Source organism: Bos mutus, chromosome 3, assembly GCF_027580195.1.
Source record: "Bos mutus isolate GX-2022 chromosome 3, NWIPB_WYAK_1.1, whole genome shotgun sequence".
In the NCBI taxonomy this organism is placed as follows: Eukaryota; Metazoa; Chordata; class Mammalia; order Artiodactyla; family Bovidae; genus Bos; species Bos mutus.
Window position 1 is genome coordinate 114,216,360 of NC_091619.1, and position 25,578 is coordinate 114,241,937.

Here is a 25,578-nt window from a genome sequence, read left to right on the forward strand (position 1 = left end):
CATGCACCTTACGACTCTGTCATGACTGGTAGAAAGTTCCAGAGCCTTCGTCACCAGTACACCATCCCAGGCTTCTGAACATAAGAGGATGTCACTGGGGGCCCTGGGCCCTTAGGGAAGAGACAACATCCGCTTGACCCTCCTTCATCTCTCCATCTTCCACTAAGCCACAGTCCCAGACAGAGCCAGGCTAGGGCAATTCTGCTCTCAGCATACATTTTTCAAAACTCTCACTTCCCTATCCACTCACAGACATGGGGCAACACAAATGAGGTGCTCGGTGATCTGATCTCAGATTAATGACAACTCTTTCCTGCACAACTGTGCCCACAGCTCACCTCCCATTTCCTCTTCCTGTTCGGCCACGTTGTGCACAGGTGGCCCTGACTGGGATGTCATGCACGAGACTCTCAGCTTTCTGTCCACATTTGCTGGGAGATCAGATTCCGAGGATGAGGGACACGGGCGTCTCCGAGGGTCTGACTGTGGCCACCCCTTCCTTCCAGGCATGGAGCATGGATGCAAGCTCAGCCCAGGTGCTCCTGCAGGAAGACAGCTTCCCTCTCCCCTCAGTGAGAGGAAAGGGGGTTAGAGACCATCCCCCGCCCCTCCCCGCACCACACACACACACCTTCCGGCCTGAGGCTTCCCCAAACCCTTCTGGAAGCCCCTGACCCTGTGCAACCCCCTTTGGTGCCTGTCATCCCCCTTTTCTCTGCTACCCAAGCCCAGAGCCAGAGGGAGTTTCTATTTGCCCATTTCAGGGTCACATGGAAAGCTAATCAGGCAGAAGAGTCAGGGTTGGGGGCAGGATGGTGTTTAGAAAGAGATCAGAGCTGGAGATGAGGAAAACTGGCTGCAGACACGGCTCTGCCACAGGCCAGGGCCCTGACCCCATCCAGTCACCTCACCTGTTGGGCATCTGTGCTCTCATCTAGAGAATAATGGTTCGAAAGGATCGAAAGTCCCTTCGCTGTTCACCTGAAACCGTCACAACGATGTTAATCAGCATGTGAAAGTGAAAATCGCTCAGTTGTGTCCGGCTGTTTGCCATCCCATGGACTATACAGTCCATGGAATTCTCCAGGCCAGAATCCTGGAGTGGGTAGCCTTTCCCTTCTCCAGGGGATCTTCCCAACCCAGGGATCAAACCCAGGTCTCCCGCATTGCAGGCAGATTCTTTACCAAGCTACTAAAGAAGCCCCAGTAAAAAATAAAAAGTTTAGAAAAATATAGATATAACATTTTTTCATGGAAAAATTAGCATTTTATTAACTTAATAAAAGGATATGTGATAGAGCATCTTAGAATCCCATAATAAAGGTAACTCTTTTCTTTGTGACAAAATGTAGCCCTGGAAATTGTATCAGAAAGCATATATAATAGCTGTTTATAATACCTGTTTATAATACCTGACAAAATGTAGCCCTGGAAATTGTATCAGAAAGCATATATAATAGCTGTTTATAATACCTGTTTATAATAGCCAGGACATGGAAGCAACCTAGATGCCCATCAGCAGATGAATGGATAAGAAAGCTGTGGTACATATACACAATGGAGTATTACTCAGCCATTAAAAAGAATACATTTGAACCAGTTCTAATGAGGTGGATGAAACTGGAGCCTATTATACAGAGTGAAGTAAGCCAGAAAGAAAAACACCAATACAGTATACTAACGCATATATATGGAATTTAGAAAGATGGTAACAATAACCCTGTGTATGAGACAGCAAAAGAGACACTGATATATAGATCAGTCTTATGGACTCTGTGGGAGAGGGAGAGGGTGGGGAGATTTGGGAGAATGGCATTGAAACATGTATAATATCATGTATGAAACGAGTCGCCAGTCCAGGTTCGATGCACGATACTGGATGCTTGGGGCTGGTGCACTGGGACGACCCAGAGGGAGGGTATGGGGAGGGAGGAGGGAGGAGGGTTCAGGATGGGGAACACATGTATACCCGTGGCGGATTCATTTCGATATTTGGCAAAACTAACACAATATTGTAAAGTTTAAAAATAATATAAAATAAAAAAAAAAGAAATAGCCGTTTATAAGTAAAATAAAATGCAAATGCAATCTACACAATCAAAAAGTTAGGATAGCAAATAAAATATGAAAAGTATTTTAAAATATTGTTAAAAGGATCGTATTCCACAAATATGCTGCTGCTGCTGCTGCTAAGTTGCTTCAGTGGTGTCCGACTCTGTGCGACCCCATAGATGGCAGCTCACCAGGCTCCCCTGAATCTCCAAAAATATTTTATAATAAAGTTTGGAGATTAAAAAAAAAGAAATAACTGAATTACTCCTTTTAGGAGTTAGTAGTTTCAAATTTTCAAATGTGTTTCTTAGCAAGCTGCACCTCTTGGAAATGAGGGACCTCTCCAAGCTTACCCCCGACCTCCCTGAACTCTCACTGAGATGCTGGAAGGTTCCAGAATGTCCCCCTTGCCTCTGACTCCACCGATGTCACAACTTTCCCCTGACTCCTGGAGATCCTTTGGTGGATGAAATATCCCCACATCTGCTGTTTTACTGCAGCGCAGTTGCTCTGTGCACACACAGCTCATTGTTTTATTCTTTCCTCTTGAACCACAGTCAAGACTTTCAAAAGGGATAAAACAGAACGGTCCCTGCAGGGCTGCTGTTCAGCACAGACACCCAGGAGCCTCGGGGTGTGTCAGCCATCAGTTCCCAGCAGACCTCAGGAGGCAACCACCGGAGGCTGCAGTTCTGAACTGCTCTGGAAGCATGTTTTACAACTGAACAGGAGGGAGTTGCCAGGGAGCTGCCCCTTCAATATCTTCTGTCTCTACAAGTTTTAATTGGGCACCCAGAGGCATAGAAATGATTTCTTTTCAGTAGTAAAAGAATCTCTAAAGAGATAAGCCTCCATCCCCCAGGGGAGCTGAAGGAACAAGAGTGTGAAGTGAACTCTGGTAGGAATGCAAGCCGGTAACTTGTGATCCCCAGAGTTGAAAAGTTTAGGGTCATCTCGGTCTATAGAAGACAACTAGGTAAGTCCCACCTGTCAACAAATTGTCATGTATCCTGCTTTATGGACTGACTAGCTACTTATTTCCCGTGAGCAGATGGCTCAAATGAACCCAGAGATTAGGCCTAGAGAAAATTATTTTGACAACCTAAGCCCCAGTAAACAAGAAATTCCGTGAAGGGAGTTAGCACTCTGCACATGGTCGGAATCCTGCAAATACTAATTCTTCCTCCTGAATTGTTGTTCAGTCGCTAAGTCCTGTCCAACTCTTTGTGACCCTATGGATTCAGCACACCAGGCTTCCCTGTCCTTCACTGTCTCCTGGAGTTTGCTCAAATTCATGTCCATGAGTCAATGATGCTATCTAACCATCTCATCCTCTGCCACCCTCTTCTCCTTTTGCCCTCAATCTTTCCCAGCATCAAGGTCTTTTCCAGTGAGTTGGCTCTTCTCATCAGGTGGCCAAAGTATTGGAGCTTCAGCATCAGCCCCAGTCCTTCCAATGAACATTCAGAGTTGATTTCCTTAAAGAGATAGATATGTAGCCACACACACACACACACAAATTGTCAAATGAGGCTATACGTAGGGTAGCCTGGACCGTCAGGGAGGTGGTAGACTTGTTTCCTAAGAAGAGGCAGTCCAGCCTACTATCCTTCTTTAGTATGACCCTGCTTCTCCCCCATTGAGAAGCCGAGTCCCCGGGTCCTTCTTGAATCTGAGTAGGGCCCATGATCTTTCTTGATCAACAGAATGAGGCCGAAATGATGCTGTGTACCTTCCCAGGCTGAGCCTAAAATCTGTAGTGTTTGTCACTTTCAACTCTCATTCTTAGAAGTCAGGCACCAGCAGAGAAGCCCCGCACTCCAGATGCTATCGTGCTGTGAGCAAGCCCAGAGCAGCCGGTGAGAACTGGTGGCTTGAGGAGGGGGACGTCCAAGTGCCAGACCTGCAAATGAAATATCCTAGGACCTGCCAGGGAGAAGGCAATGGCACCCCACTCCAGTACTCTTGCCTGGAAAATCCCATGGATGGAGGAACCTGGTAGGCTGCAGTCCATGGGGTCGCTAGAGTCGGACATGACTGAGCAACTTCACTTTCACTTTTCACTTTCATGCCTTGGAGAAGGAAATGGCAACCCACTTCAGTATTCTTGCCTGGAGAATCCCAGGGACGTGGGAGCCTGGTGGGCTGCCATCTTGGGGTCGCACAGAGTCGGACACAACTGAAGCGACTTAGCAGCAGCAGCAGCAGCAGGACCTGCCAGGCCAATCCAGGCAGCCAAATCCAGCCTACTGTGTGATCCCAACCAGTGTCATCTGAGTCAGAAAGGTCACCTGCCTGAGACTCCTGACCCATGTAATCCAGAACAAACAAGAGGATGGCAGCATGAAGCCACAAATTTAAGGCTGATTTTTTTTTTTAATGCAGGAGTAGATAAATCAAGTTTTGCAGAGTAAATCTGAGAAAGAGTAAAATAATTTCACTTCTCCATAGGATCTTTTCTTCTAGCATCCCCAAATTCTTAAAACAATGAGTTTACATTCAAAAGTAAGTAACCTACTATATAGCACAGGGAACTATTTCAATATTTTATAAAAACCAATAGTAGGAAAGAATCTGAAAAGAATATATATATATATAAAACTGAATCACTTTTCTGTACACTGAAACTAATAAAACATTGAAAATCAACTATTCATCAATTTTAAAAAAAATGATGTATTCATAATAGAGTATTTGCTATCAAAAGTTGGAAATGCCTTAAATATATTTGTAATAAATCTGAGCTCTTTTGCAAAAGAAAACTAAAATTTTTTAAAAGTAGTCCACAGATATTGTCAAAGGATCTGGGGATTCATTTACTTAGCAAGGATTTGATAAACATTTTTTTCATATTAAGCATTTTTATATATATTGATATATGCATGTGTGCTCAGTCACTTCAGTCGTGTCTGACTCTGTGTGATACTACGGACTGTAGCCCACCAGGCTTCTCTGTCTATGGGATTCTCCAGGCAAGAATACTAGAGTGGGTTGCCATGCTCTCCTCCACGGGATCTTCCCAAACCCAGGGGTCAAACCTGGGTCTTCTGTATCTCCCGCATTATAGGCAGATTCTTTACCCACTGAACCACCAGGGATGTCTTATATTGATATATATCATATGTATTATTACATATATCTCATATATCATCCCCATCTACAGGAAGCTTAAAATCTGACAGTATAGGCTAGGCATATACACATGGAATGTTAATAAATTATAGTCAAACCTATGGTTTTTCCAATAGTCATGTATAGATGTGGGAGTTGGACTATAAAGAAGGCCGAGCGCTGAAGAACTGATGCTTTTGAGCTGGGGTTCTGGAGAAGACTCTTGTCTTTAGAGTCCTTTGGACAGCAAGGAGATCAAGCCAATCCATCCTAAAGGAAATCAACCCTGAATATTCATTGGAAGGGCTGATGCTGAAGCTGAAGCTCCAACACTTTGGCCACCTGATGCAGAGCCAACTTATTGGAAAAGAACCTGATGCTAGGAAAGACTGAGGGCAGAAGGAGAAGGGGGGTGACAGAGGATGAGATGCTTGGATGGCATCACTGACTCCATGGACGTGAGTTTGAGCAAGCTCCAGGGGTTAGTGGAGGACACAGAAGCCTGGTGAGCTACAGTCCATGGGGTCATAAATAGTGGGACATGACTGATCGACTGATCAACTGAACAGCAACAATATATGAGTATAGCTAAGACGCGTCTAATTTCTCTTCTGGCTTTAAAATTCCATGAGCCATGGGGCTGGTATACAAGGACTGACCCTAGGAAGACCCGTTCGGGTCCGTGAGCATCCAAACCTGAAAACTGAACAGACAAGCTTATTAAACGGGGCTTTATTTTTCTGGCATCACATAAAGTCTATAGGCAGGCAGCCAAGGTCAGACACCTCTCCTGTGCCTTCAGGACGCAGGAAACTCCCATTTCCGCCTCTGATTCTCAGTAGGCAGCTTTTGTCCACATGCTCCCCGGATGGATGCACCACCTACAGAGAATTTGCTCACATTTCCAGGCAGGAAGAAAGAATAAGAAAGGAGAACACTCCAAAGGAAATGTCAGCTCCATGTGTCCCTTTTCATCAATGACTTTCCTAGAAGCCTCACCCATGAGCCTGCTCCTTAACTCTTCCTGGCCAGAACTAAGTGGCAGGCCTGTCCTTAAACTCTTGGGCACGCCCAGACAGACGCTGACTTTCGTTGATAAGGAAAATGGACTAGCTTGCCCTGGGAATTGAAAGGAAGGAAGGGGAGAACCTACACTGGAGTCAACTAGAGTCCACCATGGTCAGAAAGTCAGTAGGAGAAACAGGTGTTTGGACAAGGTGAAATGCAATGGGCATATGGCAGAAAGAGTTGATGGGGGCTTCCCTCTTTCCTGGGTGCTTTTGTGTAGGAGAAAAGAGTACCCACAGACTCAACTTCAGGTAATGTTTAGACTTTGCTATTTGGAGCTAATTCTCTAACTCTCTTTGCTCAATGTATTCTTCCCTAATTCTACTTCACATACCATTTTGCTCTTCAGAGGCTAAACTCCAAGACCTCTATTTCCCAGGCTCCCTTGCTGCCAGAGCCCGGGTGGTAGCTTCAGTTCAGTTCAGTTCAGTCACTCAGTCGTGTCTGACTCTTTGCAACCCCATGAATCGCAGCACACCAGGCCTCCCTGTCCATCACCAACTCCTGGAGTTCACTGAGACTCACGTCCATCAAGTCAGTGATGCCATCCAGCCATCTCATCCTCTGTCGTCCCCTTCTCCTCCTGCCCCAAATCCCTCCCAGCATCAGAGTCTTTTCCAATGAGTCAACTCTTTGCATGAGGTGGCCAAAGTACTGGAGTTTCAGCTTTAGCATCATTCCTTCCAAAGAAATCCCAGGACTGATCTCCTTCAGAATGGACTGGTTGGATCTCCTTGCAGTCCAAGGGACTCTCAAGAGTCTTCTCCCACACCACAGTTCAAAAGCATCAATTCTTCAGCACTCAGCTTTCTTCACAGTCCAATTCTCACATCCATACATGACCACAGGAAAATCCATAGCCTTGACTAGACGGACCTTTGTTGGCAAAGTAATGTGTCTACTTTTGAATATGCTATCTAGGTTGGTCATAACTTTCCTTCCAAGGAGTAAGCGTCTTTTAATTTCATGGCTGCAGTCACCATCTGCAGTGATTTTGGAGCTTAGTTCGTGCCAATCAGACACACTCTTTCAAGTTGTGCGTTCAAAATTGAGCTGAGGGGCAAAGAGGCAGCAGTCAGCCATGGAGGCAGCATGGAAACCACGGCTCTCCCATTGACAGGTGGCTTCCAGGGCGGCCACTTCTATAGCTTTGTAGGAGAATTTTCCCGAAGCTCACTAAGAACATATTCCCCAGCAGCCCTTGTGATTCTGCTGTCTGTCTAATAACAAGTAAATTCCTTTCTAAGTTGGCTGGAGTGATTCTGCTTTCCATAACTGAAAACTGATCATAGCATCACAGAGACCACGATCCCTTGCAGCCTCTCCCTCTCGCTAACTGAGTGACCTTGGAAAACTTACTTTTTTGTCCAAGCCACGACTTCTTTTCTCCAAAATGGACTTCTTGTATGGGTTGATTATAATCACATGTAATCATTATCAGAAAATGCTAATTAAAACCATGAGATATCACTTCACACCTGTCAGAATGGCTATCATCAAAATGAACACAAATAACAAATGTTGGCAAGGATGTTGAAGAAAGGAACACTTGTGTACAACTGATGAAAAGGTAAACTGGTACAGTCACTGTGGAAAATAGTACGGATGTTTCTCAAAAAACGGAAAATAGATCTACAACACCACTCCTGGGTGTATATTTTTAAAAACCCATGAAAACACTGATTTGTGTGTGGTGCCACATGCGTCCCAACATTCATAGCAGCATTATTTACAACTGCCAAGATATGGAAGCAATCTAAATTTCCATCAACAGATGAATGGATAAAGAAAATGTGGTACATATACACACACACATACATATACATACACACATACATACACATACACATATACATATACATACACATATACATACACATACACATATACATACACACATACATACACATACACATATACATACACATACACAGATACATATACATACACATACACATACACATATACATACACATATACATATACATACACATACACATATACATACACATACACATATACATACACATATACATATACATACACACATACATACACATACACATATACATACACATATACATACACATACACATATACACACACATATACATACACATATACATACACATACACACATACATACACATACACATATACATACACATACACATACACATACACATACACATACACATACATATACATATACATATACATACACATATACATACACATACACATATACATACACATACACATATACATACACATACACATATACATACACATATACATATACATATACATGCACATATACATATACATACACATACACATATACATACACACACATATACATATACATACACATATACATACACATACACATACACATATACATACACATACACATATACATACACATATACACATACACATACATACACACATACATACACATACACGTATACATACACATATACATACACATACACATATACATATACATACACATATACATATACATACACATATACATATACATATACATATACATACACATATACATATACATACACATACACATATACATACACATACACATATACATACACATACACATATATATACATACACACATACATACACATACATATATATACATACATACATATACATACACATATACATTCACATACACATATACATACACATATACATACACATATACATACACATATACATATACATAAGGGGCTTCCCTGGTGGCTCAGTGGTAAAGAATCCTCCTACAGTGCAGAAGTTACAGGAGATGTGGGTTTGATCCCTGGGTTGGGAAGATCCCCTGGAGGAGGGCATAACAACCCACTCTGGTATTCTTGACTGAAGAATCCCATGGACAGAGAATCCTAGAAGGCTATCATTCATAGGGTCACAAAGAGCTGGACATGACTGAAGCAAGTTAGCACGTCTGCATATACATATAAACCTTCCCTATAACATCTTTTCCTCCAAAGGGTATATTTCTTCTCCAAAGTCACCTGTTATTTGAGACAATAGAGAGAGTCTTAGACTATAGTTTGATAAGGAGCTTAGAGTCTTACCAATTGGATTTGAATCCGCTCTGTTCTGCACTTGCTTTCTGACCTTGGATCTCTCTGAAACATGATGATCTCAATTGTAAAATGGGAATAATAATGGTCCTGTCACATAAGATGTTGTGAGGGTCCAGTGAGTTGACAAATACGCTGGAATGCTTGACAGTGTCGCTCCAAGGAAGCCTTCAGTGAATGTTGTGCTCAACATCAACATCACCATCAGCATCTTTGTCGTCAGCAGCAGCATCAACCCAGCCTCACTGTCATTGCCAGTGTCATATCATCTTTGTCATCACAGTGATCTCATGATTATTAGGTCCCTGCTTTGTTTCTTTCAATTGCGTGATGTGGTTTCATTATCTGGAAATAATAATTTCTTATCTATATAATGGTATTTATTTAAATAAATTTATTATTTTAAAAAGAAATAACAATTTCTTCCTAAGACCTTTGGAAAAATAGAATACATTTAATTTGTGAAAAGGCTTTATCAACTATGGTGCCACTTAGTAAGATCTGTTTTTGTTCAGTTGCTAAGGCGTGTCTGACTCTTTGCAACCCCATGGACTGCAGCACGCCAGACTTCCCTGTCCTTCGCTATCTCCCAGAGTTTGCTCAAACTCATATCCATTGAGTTAGTGATGCTGTCTATCTCATCCTCTGCCATCCCCTTCTCCTTTTGCCTTCAATCTTTCCCAGCATCAGGGTCTTTTCCAATGAGTCGGCTCTTCACATCAGGAGGCCAAAATATTCAGATCTGGGGATCACAATTACTCTGATTTCCCTCATCATTTCCAAGCTTGCATTATTCAAAACACATTTTAAAGGAAACACAAGAGACAGTGGTTTGGCTAGAGAAGGAGCCTGGGCTCCTTCTGAACAGAGATAGAGATGAAGTCTTACAGATATATTGTTCCCTAGGAGTACCACATCACTCTACCCCCAGGACAACTCTCCAAGGTAGAATTTATTAACCCCATTTTGCAAATGAGGAAAAGAAGCTCAAAGAGATCAAGGAATACTCCCAAGATCACAGAACCGGTAAATCACAGAGCCCAGTCCTCTCCCCTTCTCCCACATAGCTCTTCACTTTTGGCAATTGGGGTGCTCTAAATCTCTAGATTCAGTCACTTCTGCTGTTTGAAAACCAGGAATTAATCCTCACGCCTATGGGAATGCTATGAGAGCAGAGATAACTGTGCAATATATTCATATGCATATTTTCCGTGCATCTCCACTTCCACCTGGTCTAGAGCTATAAGTCAATCTCGTAGCCACTAAGCTAAATTCCCAGGGTGCTCTTAAGATAGAGAAATTCCAGCAGTAAATAGCAGAACTGTTAGGCGAGATTAAACTTGCCAAAGTGATTTGAGCAGAGCTGAGAAAAGGGGACCCCCTTGAAATGATATGCTATCGGCCAACAGTAACATAACCCTGGAAACGAACCATTCAGTTATTATTCAACACGCAGCACACACGGTAGGGAGACGCGGCCAAAATCTCGCGTAAGCAGAGGGTGTGGAAACTGTGAGCTGCTCTTAATTTACTTTTCATTCTCTCTCTCCATTTCTTTTTCCCCCAATAGAATAATCATGTGGGGAATTCCCTGATTTTGACGTTTGAAATCTACGGGGTCTGTCTGAAAGTGACTGATGATAGTGCCGGCCCTGATCCCAAGACGGTGACCAGAGGGAAGAAAGGGGACGAGGGAGCGTGACAGACGGAGTCACGGGGGCTCGGATGAAGGATGCAGGTGGGGATCGTCGCACACACCGGGAGGCAGTCGGGTCTCATTCATTTTCTTCCTGCAACAGCTGAAAAATGGAAAACAAATGCTGTGGGGGGGACTTAGTTTTTCTAGGGAATTGATACAGTTTTTTTAAAAATCCCAACACTTGCTTAGGCAGGTCAAGTTTTTGTTTGTTTCTGACTAAAACTTCTGAAGGCTACACAGGCCGTCATCCCTTCTTGAAGGCTCTTTGGTTTCGGCTAAACACAAACAGTTCCAAGCAAATACTGCACACTCTGGCCTGTTTTAACAACCTCTATCTTTGTTTTGAAGAAGGTGAGGTTGTGGTAAGTATTCACTGTAGCTTATAATCCTATGGCCAGGTGGATGATTTAATTACAAAATCATTCAGATGTCTGGGACAACTCCAGGAAGTCAGCCTGGCCTGTTTGCTTCTCTTTTCAGTCCGTGTTTTGTATGATCACCAGCATCGTGTCTTAGAATAACTGAGAGCACTCCCCGTTTGCTCAGCCTTTGTCTCCCAGTCTGGGCCGGGGCCTGAGCCCTGTGTACACCAAGGCTCCCAGGAAGGCTGTCGCTTGCTGTGAGCCGTCCCTCTGGGCCTGACTTGTTCTTTTCTCCCCTGGAGGCTCGGAACGTCCTTTTGTAATAGGCAAGAACAAACCTGACTCCACGTGAAGTCTAGTTCTTTCATTTAAACCCCTGTGCTCCATTGCCTGTGCTGAGTCATGCTGACTCTGCACCTTTTGTAAAAGAATGTTGCCTACAGCCTGAAATACACAGAAGAGCCTATGCTCAAGGCTCTGATCTTTAAAGGTATAACTCTTTTCCATTCATATGGAGATAAAAATTTTCAGCAAAGAGAATAACATTTTCCTTGTTGGAGGTTTATAGGAGTATCTTGACCTGACCAAGGTGGACAGCTGCAAGAACAAAGGATTCCAAACCATGACATTTGCAACAACCAATCACACCCCTCCCTCACCTTGCCTTTCAAAATGCTTTGCTGGAGCCTCACGGAGTTTTTTCAGAGCTTTGGGAGGCATGTGTGGCCCTCCAAACCTTTCTCTGCTCCATACTGTTTCCATGAGAGTTTTCCTGTCTTTCCTGAGGGAAAGTGCTTCCAAAATATGAAGTTATGCCATTTTATATGCATCTGGGTCTTTGTCCTATATATTTCATCTGGATTATTTCCATAATCACAAGAGGTAGGATTTATTTGAAGAAAACCAATAACTGAGACATGGTGATTGCACTTCTTCAATTCTTAGCTTTCTGGCAATCATTTAACCTTTGGGTTACTACTCCATTCCGCTCTCCTTGTGTAGAAAATGTTAAACAGTTATCCGTTCATTGCTCATCCTTTTTCAAACATCTATTCAGTAATAGCTTTGTCCAGATTCCAGATAAATAAAGCCTATTAACGTCACAGAGAGATTAGCGGATCCCTAGGTGTTTGAACTCTTCATTAGTGACATATTTGGGAAGGCTTTGCGACCATCCCAGCATACTGTAACCATGACTCAGTGGAGAGGCCCCCAGTTGGCAGAGATGAGTGGATAACCAGTCACTGACACACCACCCTCTCTGAACGCTTGCCAAGCACCCACCCTGCCACGGGGCAGCGCAGAGAGGAGTCCCACATTTACAGGTCAAGAGACCAAAATTAGGCAATACCCTTACTTTGACTGGACTTCCCTGGTGGCTCAGAGGGCAAAGTGTCTGCCTACAGTGAGGGAGACCCGGGTTCAATCCCTGGGTAGGGAAAATCTCCTGGAGAAGGAAATGGCAACCCACTCCAGTATTTCTGCCTGGAAAAATCCCATGGACAGAGGAGCCTGGTGGGCTACAGTCCATGGGGTCGCAAAGAGTCGGACACAACTGAGCAACTTCACTTCCTTTGATTAATTTGCATCTGGAACTGACACAGGGCCATTCAAGAGAATGAGTGATGGTGACCTGCCCTGTGGGAAAGATGACTTTCCGGGTAGTCTGAGGAATTCTCCTGGGAGGTAAGGGTCTGGAATGGCAGTTCCCACTGCCCCCTCCCCTCCACTGAGATCCAGCGTCACCCACCAGACATGGCGTCCTGATGGGGTTTCAGTCTGGAAGCAGTGTCCTTTCCAGTGGCCTGCATTGGCCTCCACTGCTAGGCCCTGATGGGGAGCTCTTTAAAGTGCTGCAGACAGAGGGTCCGTGGACACATGAGCACTTCAGCAGGGGAGGAAGAAGCTCACGCACTACACCCAGGGTAGGCGAGTCAGGCAGTGCAGGGGCCAGGCTGGGGTGGCTTTTCTCACGCATCTGGTGGTGACTACACAACAGGGAGGGGAGGGAACCCCAGACAGGCCCACTTTCTGTGCCCAAACACGTCCCCGTCCCACCTCACCCCAGTCCAGCAAGGGCATGGCTCTCCTCACCGGGCTCAGTGGTTCCTCCTCTTAAAAGGCCTGGAGCGTATATCTGGACAAGACTCTAATCTGAAAAGATACAGGTCCTCCCATGTTTGCAGCAGCACTATAACCAGGATGTGGAAGCAACAAGTGTCCACTGACAGAGAAACGGATGAAGAAGATGTGGTACATACCTACAATGGGATGTTACTCCATCCTAGAAAAGAATGAAATAAGGCCATTTGCAGCAAGAAAGATGGACCTAGAGCCTGTCATACGAAGTGAAGTTAAACCAGTCAGAAAAAAAGACAAATGTCAAATAATATTGCTTATGCCTGGAATCTGAAAAGAAAAGATACAAATGAACTTGTTTACAAAACATAAATAGACCCGCAGTCCCAGAAGACAAAATTATGGTTACCAAAGGGGAAGGATGGGAAGGGATAAATTAGGAGTCTGGGATTAACAGATACACATCACTATATACAAAATAGGTAAACAGCAAGGTCCTCGTGCATGACACAGGGACTACACTCGATATTTTATAACAACCTATAAGGGAAGAGAATCTGACGAAGACTCTGAAAATATATCTGAATGACTTTGTTGTACACTTGAAACTAACACAACATTGTAAGTCAACTATATGTCAATTAAAAATAAAAATAATAAAAAATTTAAAAAGAAACAGATTTTGAAAAAAGACCCAAAGGCTCCCGGGGCTTACCTGATGGCTCAGTGGTAAAGAATCCACCTGTAATATAGGAGACATGGGTTTGATTCCTGGGTGGGGAAAGAAATGATAACACACTCCAATATTCTTGCCTGGGAAATCCCATGGACAGAGGAGCCTGGAGGGCTACAGTCCATACGGTCACCGGAGAGGCGGACACGACTGAATGACTGAGCGTGCATCTGGGAGGGGACACAGGAGGCGCAGGGCCCGCCAGCCCCAGGAACGTGGGCACAGCTTTCATGTCCACTTGCTATGGGGCCTGGAGCACCTGAGCCACGGGTTTGTCACTGGAGAGGAGTGAATTCCGAAGAGCCTCCTGATCTGACGTTCTGTGCCCCTTGTGTCAGTGTTGTGCCAAAAGCCTTCACCCCGTAAGATAAATATGGGAGAAATCCTGCTCTTAGGAGCCCGTAAATTTCTGCTTCAGGTAAGCCACAAAGGGAGTTCATTCCTTCAGCCTCAGAAGCAAACTTGTCTGCCGTTTCCATTTGTCAAAATCCTCCCAGACCGACAGACTTATCAACGGGCACTGGGAGGCCAAGATTTCTCCCCAGATTCCAGACACAAGAGAGGGGTGTGCAAGAAAGCAAGCAGCTGAGCTCTTAGACCCAGTAAGCGATTGAAAACTTACTGGGAGTGTCAGCCTCCCCAGTTCAAAGGAAACCCATGTGACCGACCAGTATCTGCAAGTACCTGCATTAGAGATGAATGCGGTGACAGATTCAGGCTTTTCGATGTCTGGGTTTAAAACCACGTCTCACAAATCTCGCTCGCAGAATGTTTGTCAGGGAGTGTTTGCAATGATGGATTTTTACCCATTATCAGAGTCAGTATTCACCTTTGAAGAAAACCAGCGGTCAGACGTGGCCAAGGGGGTGCTCAGCCAGTGAGCTTGGGTACTTCCTTAGACCATCCTTTAACTGATACGCCCTAGAAAGTGCTGGAATTTTTCCTTTTCTGTAGCCATGTCGCCTAGCCTCAGGTGAGCAGAAAACAGTCGCCCACAATGACTTCATCAATTAGCTTTGGGTGATGTCAGCGTATTCTCCTGCGCGGAACAGCAGGCCTGTTGCATAAGCATACTTTCTGTGTCTGTTGATCTTTCTTCTTTTTCCTTCTCTTTTGTTTCGGAAAAGAGAAGAAACACCCTATTCCAAGTCCAGAGTCTGGAACGGTTGTGATTCTCCCCGAGCAAAACACTCTGCAGTTGTGGCCTTGGAGCAGAGAAGAAGAGCTTCTTTGCTGACCACCTGTCACCCCAGAGACATGTCCTCTGTGTCGGTCCAGGTTGGAGTCAGCAGCCACAGGCCAGGCCACGGACACAGGGAGCCAGGAGGACCGAAGCCACGACAAGCAAAGAAGCAGGTACTGCTGCCCCTAACTAAGCGCTTCCAAGAACTGCAGTCGGGTGCTCAGTCGCTCAGCCATGTCCACCTCTTTGTGAGCCCATGGACTGTAGCCCGCCAGGCTCCTCTATGAGGTTTCCAAGGAAGGAATACTAGAGTGGGTTGTCATTTCCTCCTACAGGGGATCTTCCTGACTCAGGGGTTGAACCCGAGTCTCTTACAGCTTCTTCATTGGTGGTGGTGGTGGTTTAGTCACCAAGTCGTGTCCGACTCTTGCAACCTCATGGGCTGTAGCCCGCCAGGCTCCTCTGTCCATGGGATTCTCCAGGCAAGAGCACTGGAGTGGGTTACCATTTCCTTCTCTGTCTCCTGCATTGGCAGGCAGATTTTTTTTACCACTGCACCACCGGGGAAGCAGGAGACTCACAAGAAGAGGGTTCAGTCCCTGGGTTGGGAAGATCCCCTAGAGGAGGGCAAGGCAACCCACTCCAGCATTCTTGCCCAGAAAATTCCATGGACAGGGTTCACAGAGAGGCAGACACGACTGAGCGACTGAACAGAAGCCCCCACCCCAACCCCAGGCACTGCAGCCCCCGTTAATTTAAGAAGTCGACGGAGCCCATTTGGCACAATTGCTGGAAATAGAAGAGGGTGGGAACACGATAAGAAAACCCTTGCTTAATTAAAAGCAGATTTATAAAAGGCTGGGCCTGTCAGGAAAATGACAAACGCAGCTGACATTTTAAAACCAAGCCCTTCGCTCTGAAGAGATTCCTTCCAATGCTGGTGGATTCGGGATGCTGCTGTTTCTCTTCCAAAAGTGCTGAACCTCTGAGTCGGGGTGAGCCAAGTTCCTTCCCCATCTTCAAGCAAGCGGATTCTTTTCCCCAAAGTGACCCCACCTCTTAAGCCCACTGCCAGGGATAGGGCACTCCAGGTTCTGGCCCAGACCCAGGTCCATCCAGAAACACGGGGATGGAAGGGGAAAGCACAGGGGAGATTTTGTGGGAACGATGGACCTTTGATATGACTTAGTAAAAACAGCCTCTCTCAGCAGTCACTCCTCAGCCTGGATCACTGCGGCCCATGAAGGAACTGGGAAAATGGGGATGGAGAAAAGTAAAATTTTAGTAAGGACTTGATGGCCATCTTCATCTCTTTGGAAAAAAGTGTAAGTGAAAGTGTTGTTCACTCAGTCGTGTCTGACTCTTTGCGACCCTGTGAACTGTAGCCCCCCAGGCTCTTTTGTCCAAAAAGAACTGTACAAATACTTTGCAATTCCAGAAGGCAGACCTAGGGCCAATGGGGAAAGCGCAAGAGGGCAGATTTCTGATAAACAGGACTTTCCATGTCTCATACAGGACGTGGTGGGTGGTTAGGCAGACCCAGTTCTGGATGTGTGGAGAGAGAGACCAGAGACCCGTTTCCAAAGCCTGAGGAGGGGGTCTTACACTAGGGACAAGGGAATCGGGACTAAATCAACATCAAAAAATTCCTCTATTCTGGATTACTGCACCATGTGCCCTAGAAATGTTTATTTGCTCAGAAATTTGGAAAACAACTGTTGCACATTGTACTGTTTGTTTGTCAAATCTATTTCTGAACAAAAATCCGTTTGATACGGGAAAAGCCTTTTAAGGCTCTCTGCCTGTCTGAGAACATCATTATTTCCTCAGTGAATTGTAAACTATGCTCACGGACAGCATTCTCCCTCCTGGCACCAAGAAGTACGATCCACAGAGGGAGAGCTTTTCTTAAATAAAACTGGTGTTTCCAGTTGGCAAAATATAGATTATTTTGCTATTAAAGAAATTGATTTCTTAAGATGTTGTGATTAATTGTGTCTATAAAACAGAACATCCATCAGAGACAAGCTATTTTTCCCTTCAGAAAATTCTTACAAATTCTGGCAGTGTCATTGGCGACACAGAACCTTCTATCCATGGGTACCTTGTCTTTCATGGTGTATCTGAGCTCACTTTCCACTCTGTCTTCCCCAGGCTCTTGGGAGATGGATGACTCCACTGGTTCCTGAGAATTGAAATGAAAGTTCTCCCCATCACCTGCTCTGCAGAGAGGAGCCCTCTGGGGAAAAGAATGAAAGGTGATTTGCTTTCCAAGGTGACCTTGCTGGCGAGTCCTGCTGGCCTAACCATCCAAATAGATCCAGAATCCTAGCCCCTTTCTCCACATTTGCAGCTGAGTCCCTGACCCCATCTGGGCGACTGCTCTGTCCCGACGACGTTCCTGCAATGGCACCTCCTGGGGCTGTGCACACACCCACATCTTTCACTTGGATTATTGCGGTTGCCTCCTGTCCAGGCTGCCTGAATCCATCTCGCCCCCCTTCCCGTTTATCCCAAACACGGCAGCCAGGGGCTCCATCAACACCCAAGTCAAATCACAGGCCTCCACCTCTCCGTCCTCTGAATGCCCAGGGGGTGACCTGCTTTGGAGCACCTAGCGTTGGCTTTCTACCCTCGCTGGAGGCTCTCCCAACTCACTCACCATTGCTTTTTTAGAACCACCCCCAAAGCCCATGACCTACACTCCCAATTGATCATGCGGTCCACTTCCGGGGGAGCCTAGTCTAAGACGGGCCCATCGACAGCAGGTTTAAGTGACTACACAGGCGTGAGATACATAAAAAGAACAGATACGAGCCCCAGATGGTCCGGAAAACACGAAGAGTTCTTAAAAATCTCTCCACTGACTGGGAAAACAGCTCAGACCTGGCACAATGGTGCACCAGTTGTGAAAACAGTTTAAAGTTATTTGCATGCTTCCAGCCTTGCCCCTGAAAATGCAATGCTTTCCTTCCCTGTTCTGCAAAGACTGACTTCCTGAATTCTTATGTGCCTTGATCTTTTTAGACTCCGCCACTTTAGGATAAGTTCACACGTGTAGCTCAGAATCCTTCTGTGTTCATCCAGCTCCCAGGCATCACCCATGGAAGAGAGTCAAGCTCTAGGCACGTGACATGTAGAATGGCCGGGACGGCGGGTGTCCACCCTGGGAAGTGGACCCTGAAGACAAAATGAAAGCTAAAGTTAAGAACTGAAATGCACACGGGATGGGGTGCATAAGAAACCTATTGTGTATAATCCAATCTGATTTTTTTTTTTCTGAGTAAGATTAATGGACACAAACGACTCATTATATAATGACCCAGCCTTCTTCAAGTGCTGATCTCATCCCTAGAGGGCAGGGGCTGCACTGGGTTCCTTGTTTTTCCTTCATAGCATGTGCTCTGTGAAAAACCACCTCTAATTGCATCTGTGTTCCTCTCCAGAACGTCATCTTCCTGAGAGCTGATGCAGTTCTCACCCACCAACCTCACACCCCGGGGACCTTCATGAGACGCTGGTTGAGTGAAAGAAGGATGGATGGATGGATGGATGGATGGATGATTTCCAGCTGGTTTTCTCTCTGTCTCACTAGTGTTAGGAACCCTTTCCCCCCAAGAATCTGCCTCCTCCATTAGGATGGTCATATTTTAAAGAAACAGTTTGGAGAGAGATTTAAGTTTATACTTGTTTTCATACAGTCTGAGAGTTTGTCTTCTAATAAAATAGTTTAGCACATTTATTTTGCCACATTAACTGGCTTGCTCGGTCTTGATTCTGTCATCTTAGTTTATGATTTTATTTTTTATGTTTCTCTCATGTTTCCAATTTATTTCCTTTCTCCTTTTTGCCATATTGCTTAAGCAATGGTTGCTCTCTTTTTCCTTTACGATTTGTATATTTTCCGTGCCTTTATAGCAACAGTAACGCCTAAGTTTATAACCGTAATGCCTAAAAATGTGTAATAATATATTTTTCCATCAACATTTATAAACTGCATCTCCTAACTCCTACACATAGGATCAAAGAGCTGGCATGTAGTACATTACTAAATGGAGCTTCCCAGGTGGCTCTAGTGGTAAAGAATCCTCCTGCCAATGCAGGGGGACGTGCTTGCCAATGCAGGAGACACAGGTTTGATCCTTGTATCAGGAAGATCTTCTGGAAGAGGAAATGGCAACCCACTCCAGTATTCTTGCCTGGGAAATTCCATGGACAGAGGAGCCTGACGGGCTTCAGTCCATGGGGCCACAAAGAGTTGGACACAACTGAGCAACTGAGCACACATACCATTAGTTACTGAATACCTTTGCCCACCTCCATTCTAAGACTTGTTGAAGTCATTAAGAATTTGAAATGCATGTATCTTTAAATTATTTCTATATTTTAGTCTGATTATTCTTTACATTGAGCTCTATGCCTGTGCCATCATTAGCTGTACATTTCATGGGATTGAGTTTATACTTTATCTTGCCCCTTATTGCTTTCCATATTTAATTGCTGCTCATCTCTCCTCGCTGGTGAATTTTGCTGTAGGGTGTCATGGGCCTTCCAGTTATGGGAATGCTCTGATGAGGCCACAGTGAGTGTTGGGACGTGGCAGTTTTAGATATTGGGATCATGCATTTCCCACCTAAACTCAGAGGCTGATGCTCCAATGACTGGCATTTCATGCTGCAAAGAAGTCTAAATGCTGGCCCGTTTCCTTCTGTCTAGTTTTGGCAGCATTTAGACTTCTTTGCAGCATGAAATGCCAGTCACTGGAGCATGTTCCTGGAATGTACCTGTGTTCCTGGAATTTTGAACTTTTCACAAAAACATTGATATGTCTAGTTATATGCTTCTTAAAATCCAAAATGCAAGTGGCTTTACTTTCTTTTTCCCAATTACAGAAGTAATGCTGCTGACGACAAGTGCTCAGTCGTGTCCGACTCTTTGCAACCCCACGGACTGTAGCCCACCAGGCTCCTCTGTCCATGGGATTTTCCAGGCAAGAATACCTGAATGGGTTTCTATTTCCTCCTCCAGGAGATCTTCCTGACCCAGGGATCAAACCCGGGTCTCTTGCATCTGTTGCCCTGGGAGGCAGATTCTTTACCAGTAACGCCGCTTGGAAAGTCCACAAAAATAATAAATGTGCAGTTTCCTCAGGAGCCGATCTACTGTTTACTCATATAATATATCAGATAAGATCAGATCAGTCGTGTCCGACTCTTTGCGACCCCATGAATCACAGCACTCTAAAGAATGTCCTCAGATGTCTTAGAGCATGTGAAGTGGCTCTTCCAGAGCTGGGATCCTGGAACCCACGTCTTGGGAGGCACCTCTGTGAGGAGCAGCGTGGGGTAGGAGACTGCAGAACTGTGCCTCAAGCCTCCCTTTTGGCTTCTGTGGCTTCCTGAAGTCGAGAGCCTGCTCCCACCCAGACCCCCTTCTCTCATGGCCTCCAAAGCAGCTCCCCACCTCCTTGAGGTGCCTGTCCTCTGATCTGTTTCAGGGACGACCTGCATCCGAATGTTGGAAAACACCAATGCTGCACCCAAAATGGACCAGAGCCTTTGGTCTGGAGACACAGCTGGCCCCTGGGAAAACCCAGCTAAGCATGTCAGCTGGGTATGCCTCTTGTCTGAAACAAGAGCTTACTTTCTTTGCAGTTTTTAATTCACTTATACCTGCAGATTCTATCTCATGTTCTTGGCAAATTTCAATTAGGAATATTTTGTTATTTTACTCGTCTTCCAGAAACAGACCTCTTGCTGTTCTTCAGCTGCCAAGTCACGCCTCACTCTTTGTGCCCCCACGGGCTGCAGCACGCCAGGCTTCCCTGTCCTTCACTGCCTCCCAGAGTTCGCTCAGGTTCACGCCCACTGAGGGGCCATGCTACTTAACCGTCTCATCCTCTGCCGCCCCTCTTCTCTTTTTGCCTTCAATCTTTCCCAGCATCAGGGTCTTTTCCAGTGAGTTGGCTCTTTGCATCAGGTGGCCAAAGTATTGGAGTTTCAGCTTCAGCATCAGTCCTTCCAGTGAATATTCAGGAGTGATTTTCTTTAGGATTGACTGGTTTGATCTCCTTGCAGTCCAAAGGACTCTGAAGAGTCTTCTCCTGCATCACAATTTGAAAGTGTCTATTCTTTGGCACTCAGCCTTCTTTATGGCCCAACTCTCATATCTGTACAAGGCTACTGGAAAAAATATAGCTTTGACTAGGTAGAATCTTGTCAGCAAAGAGACCATATATTTCTAAGTTTTGTCCCCTTGGCACTCTCTATGTTGTTAGAAAATAATACAGGGACAAACCTAAGAGTGTCACTTGTTTCCACAGTGAAATGATGAAAAGAACAAAATATAAACCCAGCATTGTAAATCAGCTATTCTTAAATAGATAATTTGTCTAAATGTATTAAAAAGAAAGTACACAATATAAGAGATTTTGCAAGACAGACATTTGAGTGTAATATTTAATTCTTTCTTCCAGAGACCTGGAGAAGGGTCTTGACCCACCCACCATTTATTTTTCTGGACAGCTTCCTGACATTCCCAGGGAGAGAAAAAAACTGACAAGGGATTAGGAGGAAGCTTGCCACAGGTCCTCCATCCTAAGGTGGTGGGAGGGAGCTGGCAACACCTGATTTATCAATGCTCGTTTTCCCTGCCTGGGCCAAGTACACAGAATCGCTGAGCAAACAGAGAAAGGGAAAGCCATTCTTCACCTTTTCCAGAAATGTATTTTTGTTTTGGTCAATTTCCCAAATAAATTATGGTCTTGTCTTATGGCTGCATGTGGAATTCTTGTGAGTCTTATTTAGTACATTTTAAAGCTGGGCAAAACCCAAACAAATCTACAATGTTAAAAAAAAAAATGTTGGCAAAATTGAATGCTGGACTTTTTTCATTGTTCCACTGGCTCCAGTTGGAGCTTAATCATCGTGACCTTTCAGCCCATGGTGCCTGCTTCATGAGGCAGCACAAATCAGAATTTCCAGAGTCTGGATGTCTTGTTTTCCTGTAACTCATTAAGCATTTCCCCATGTGCTATGACAAATGCTTCTGCCCGCCAGGAACTTTAGATCATGTGTGCATGTCCCTGTTTTACTCAGCAGAATAATTCTTACGATAGACAAGCTAATGACGCTTTGTGGTTTCGAAACTTTATTGTTATTATTTGTGTAGGGCATTAAAAAAACTGTAGACAGGTTATTAAGAGGATGCTGAGCAATGAAAACATGATTAGACTTTATTATTGTTTATGGTATGCAGATGTTGTACAGCGCAATCATCCCAATGGGTTAGTAGTAACGTCAGATACCAAACTCTCACTTTGCCTTGTAGATATTGAATCTAAATTTTTCTCGTTAAAATTGAAACACACTGAACAAATGTTGTATGCTTGGGCAAAACATCAGCTCTCAATAAAATAACATTGCTCGATTAAGACTTATGACATACTTAAGACTTATGACATACTCGAAGACCAACACAAAGCTTTGGCTACTGTTGGCAATTCTTGCCCGGGAGAAAAAGGGTATATTTTGTGTACACATTTTGATTTTATAGAGTGTTCTATTTGGAAAACAGACCAATAATGTATACATCCATGATGAAATAAATCATGCCAGCAAATATACAGTGGGACAATTTTTAAGAAAGCTTTTGTTTTTAATGAAAAGAAAGCAAGGCCAAGCAAACCTTGACAAGCATTAAAATGTACTGCAAAATTAGTCCTGGTCAAATGAGGGCTCCATTAGATATTAAACCACATCATAAAATAAATAACTGAAGGAACAAGGAACTAATTTTTTAAAAGGCATATCAAGCTATACAGAGAAATAAACCAAAGAAACATTATTATTGTTATACGGAAGAATTCAGTATATAATAAGCATCCCATTTAGGGGAGAGAAGGGTTATCTAACGAATGATGTTGGGATGGCTTGTAAGTTACTTTGAGAAAATGAATTAGAACAAAATCCAACATGGACTGAATTTACCGACCCCTTCCTGCCTTTTGGCTCTCTGTTGACTTGGCCAGTGGAGGGAGATAGTAGGTAACAGGAAAGAGAGAGAGAATGCACGTAGGGAAGTGTCCCCTGGTCCTCCAGACTGAGTGACTGCTGGACCAGAAGCAGCTTCCCTGTCCTGATGCCCACGGCTTGGCCAAGGAAGGCTTTCCAGACAACTATCTTGCCTGGAGAATTCCATGGAAAGAGGAGCCTGGCAGGCAGTTCATGGGGTTGCAAAGAGTCGGACACGACTGAATGACTGAGCACACAAGCACACACACACACACGTAGGTTCAGGAAACTGCTTGTCATTGCCCCTTTAGGGTAGGAATGATCCTAGCTCCCAGCCACCGCCAGGCTCTCATTGGTTTCCCTCGGCCCTGCTAATGCTGTTCTGATGATCCTTAAGCTCCCGTCAGTGACCCAGTTCTAACAGGCCATCTGTTTCCTCCTGTGCCCTGCGGTGCAGTCGCTAAGCTTTGGCCTCACATGTAATTTTGGAATTTGCATTTTATCTTTTCATCCAGGATTGGAGAGATTGACTGTTTGGTTCATGCTCAGCAGACATGCAAATAGGTGTTTGCTGTGGATGAACAGCAAAGGGCACTCTGCCCCCGGGCACATCTGGCAATGTCTGGAGACATTTCTGATTGATACAACTGGGGGTGGGGGGGCAGGATGCTGGTGGCATCTAGGAAGTGGGGGCATGGATGGTGTTGACCACCCTGCAGTGCACAGACGCCCACCCTCCCCACTCACACACACCAGCCCAAACCCAGCAGTGCTGCTGCTGGGAACCTGCCCTGATGGTTGGGAGGAATGATGCACTCACAGCCACGGGACAGCAAAGCAGACTCCTCCGGTGAAAAGCTGATCAACTTAATTGCAAATAAAAATTTCTACCCTTGACTCACTGGTGAGCATGAACCAGAGGTTTAGGAATGACTGGGTGACCTTAAAAAAAAATGTTGTCAAGTCCTGAAAGTCCACTGCATCCGTCTTCATTCCTGTGAGCTAGGAATCCAAGTGAGCTGGGAATCTCCCATGGCTGCTCAGAAGAGCCCGGAGTGTGACTACTGTGTGTGTGTGTGTGTGGGTGGGTGGGTGGGTGGGTGTGGGTATGTGTGTGTGTAGGATGGGGCCTCTGCTTGGAGCTATAGGGATTCAGATTCAGTTCCTGTTACTTACCATTTCATCTGGTAAATTTATTTAGTCTCTGTTAGTTTCTGTTTCATGATTTGTAAAACATGGGTTGCAAGTTTTGTAGGAGAGGATGAAGATTAAATGAGATCATATGTGAAAAAGTTGGCTTAAAGCTCAACATTCAGAAAACTAAGATCATGGCATCTGGTCCCATCACTTCATGGCAAATAGATGGGGAAACAGTGGAAACAGTGACTGACTTTATTTTTCTGGGCTCCAAAATCACTGCAGATGATGACTGCAGCCACAAAATTAAAAGACACTTGCTCCTTGGAAAGAAAGTTATGACCAACCTAGAATAGCATATTAAAAAGCAGAGACATTACTTTGCCAAAAAAAGGTCCGTCTAGTCAAGGCTATGGTTTTTCCAGTGGTCATGTATGGATGTGAGAGTTGGACTATAAGGAAGGCTGAGCACCGAAGAACTGATGCTTTTGAACTGTGGTGTTGGAGAAGACTCTTGAGAGTCCCTTGGACTGCAAGGAGATCCAACCAGTCCATCCCAAAGGAAATCAGTCCTGAATATTCATTGGAAGGACTGATGTTGAAGCTGAAACTCCAATACTTTGGCCACCTGATGAGAAGAGCTGACTCATTGGAAAAGACCCTGATGCTGGGAAAGATTGAGGGCAGGAGGAGATGGAGATAACAGAGGATGAGATGGTTGGATAGCATCACCGACTCGATGGACATAGGTTTGGGCAAACTCCGGGAGTTGGTGATGGACAGGGAGGCCTGGCCTGCTGCGGTTCATGGGGTCACAAAGAGTTGGACACGACTGAGCGACTGAACTGACTGACTGATGCGTGAAAGATTCATGCTGAGCTTCTACTTCTGTGATGTTCTCGTGACACGTCAAGCAAGACAGAGGTGCAACTTGGGAAATGAGCTGCCCAAGCCCTAGAGCTGGCAGCACCTGCTCAGGGCTGGACCGGCTTCAGAGGGTGTCAGTGCTCCCGCAGCGGTGAGCTG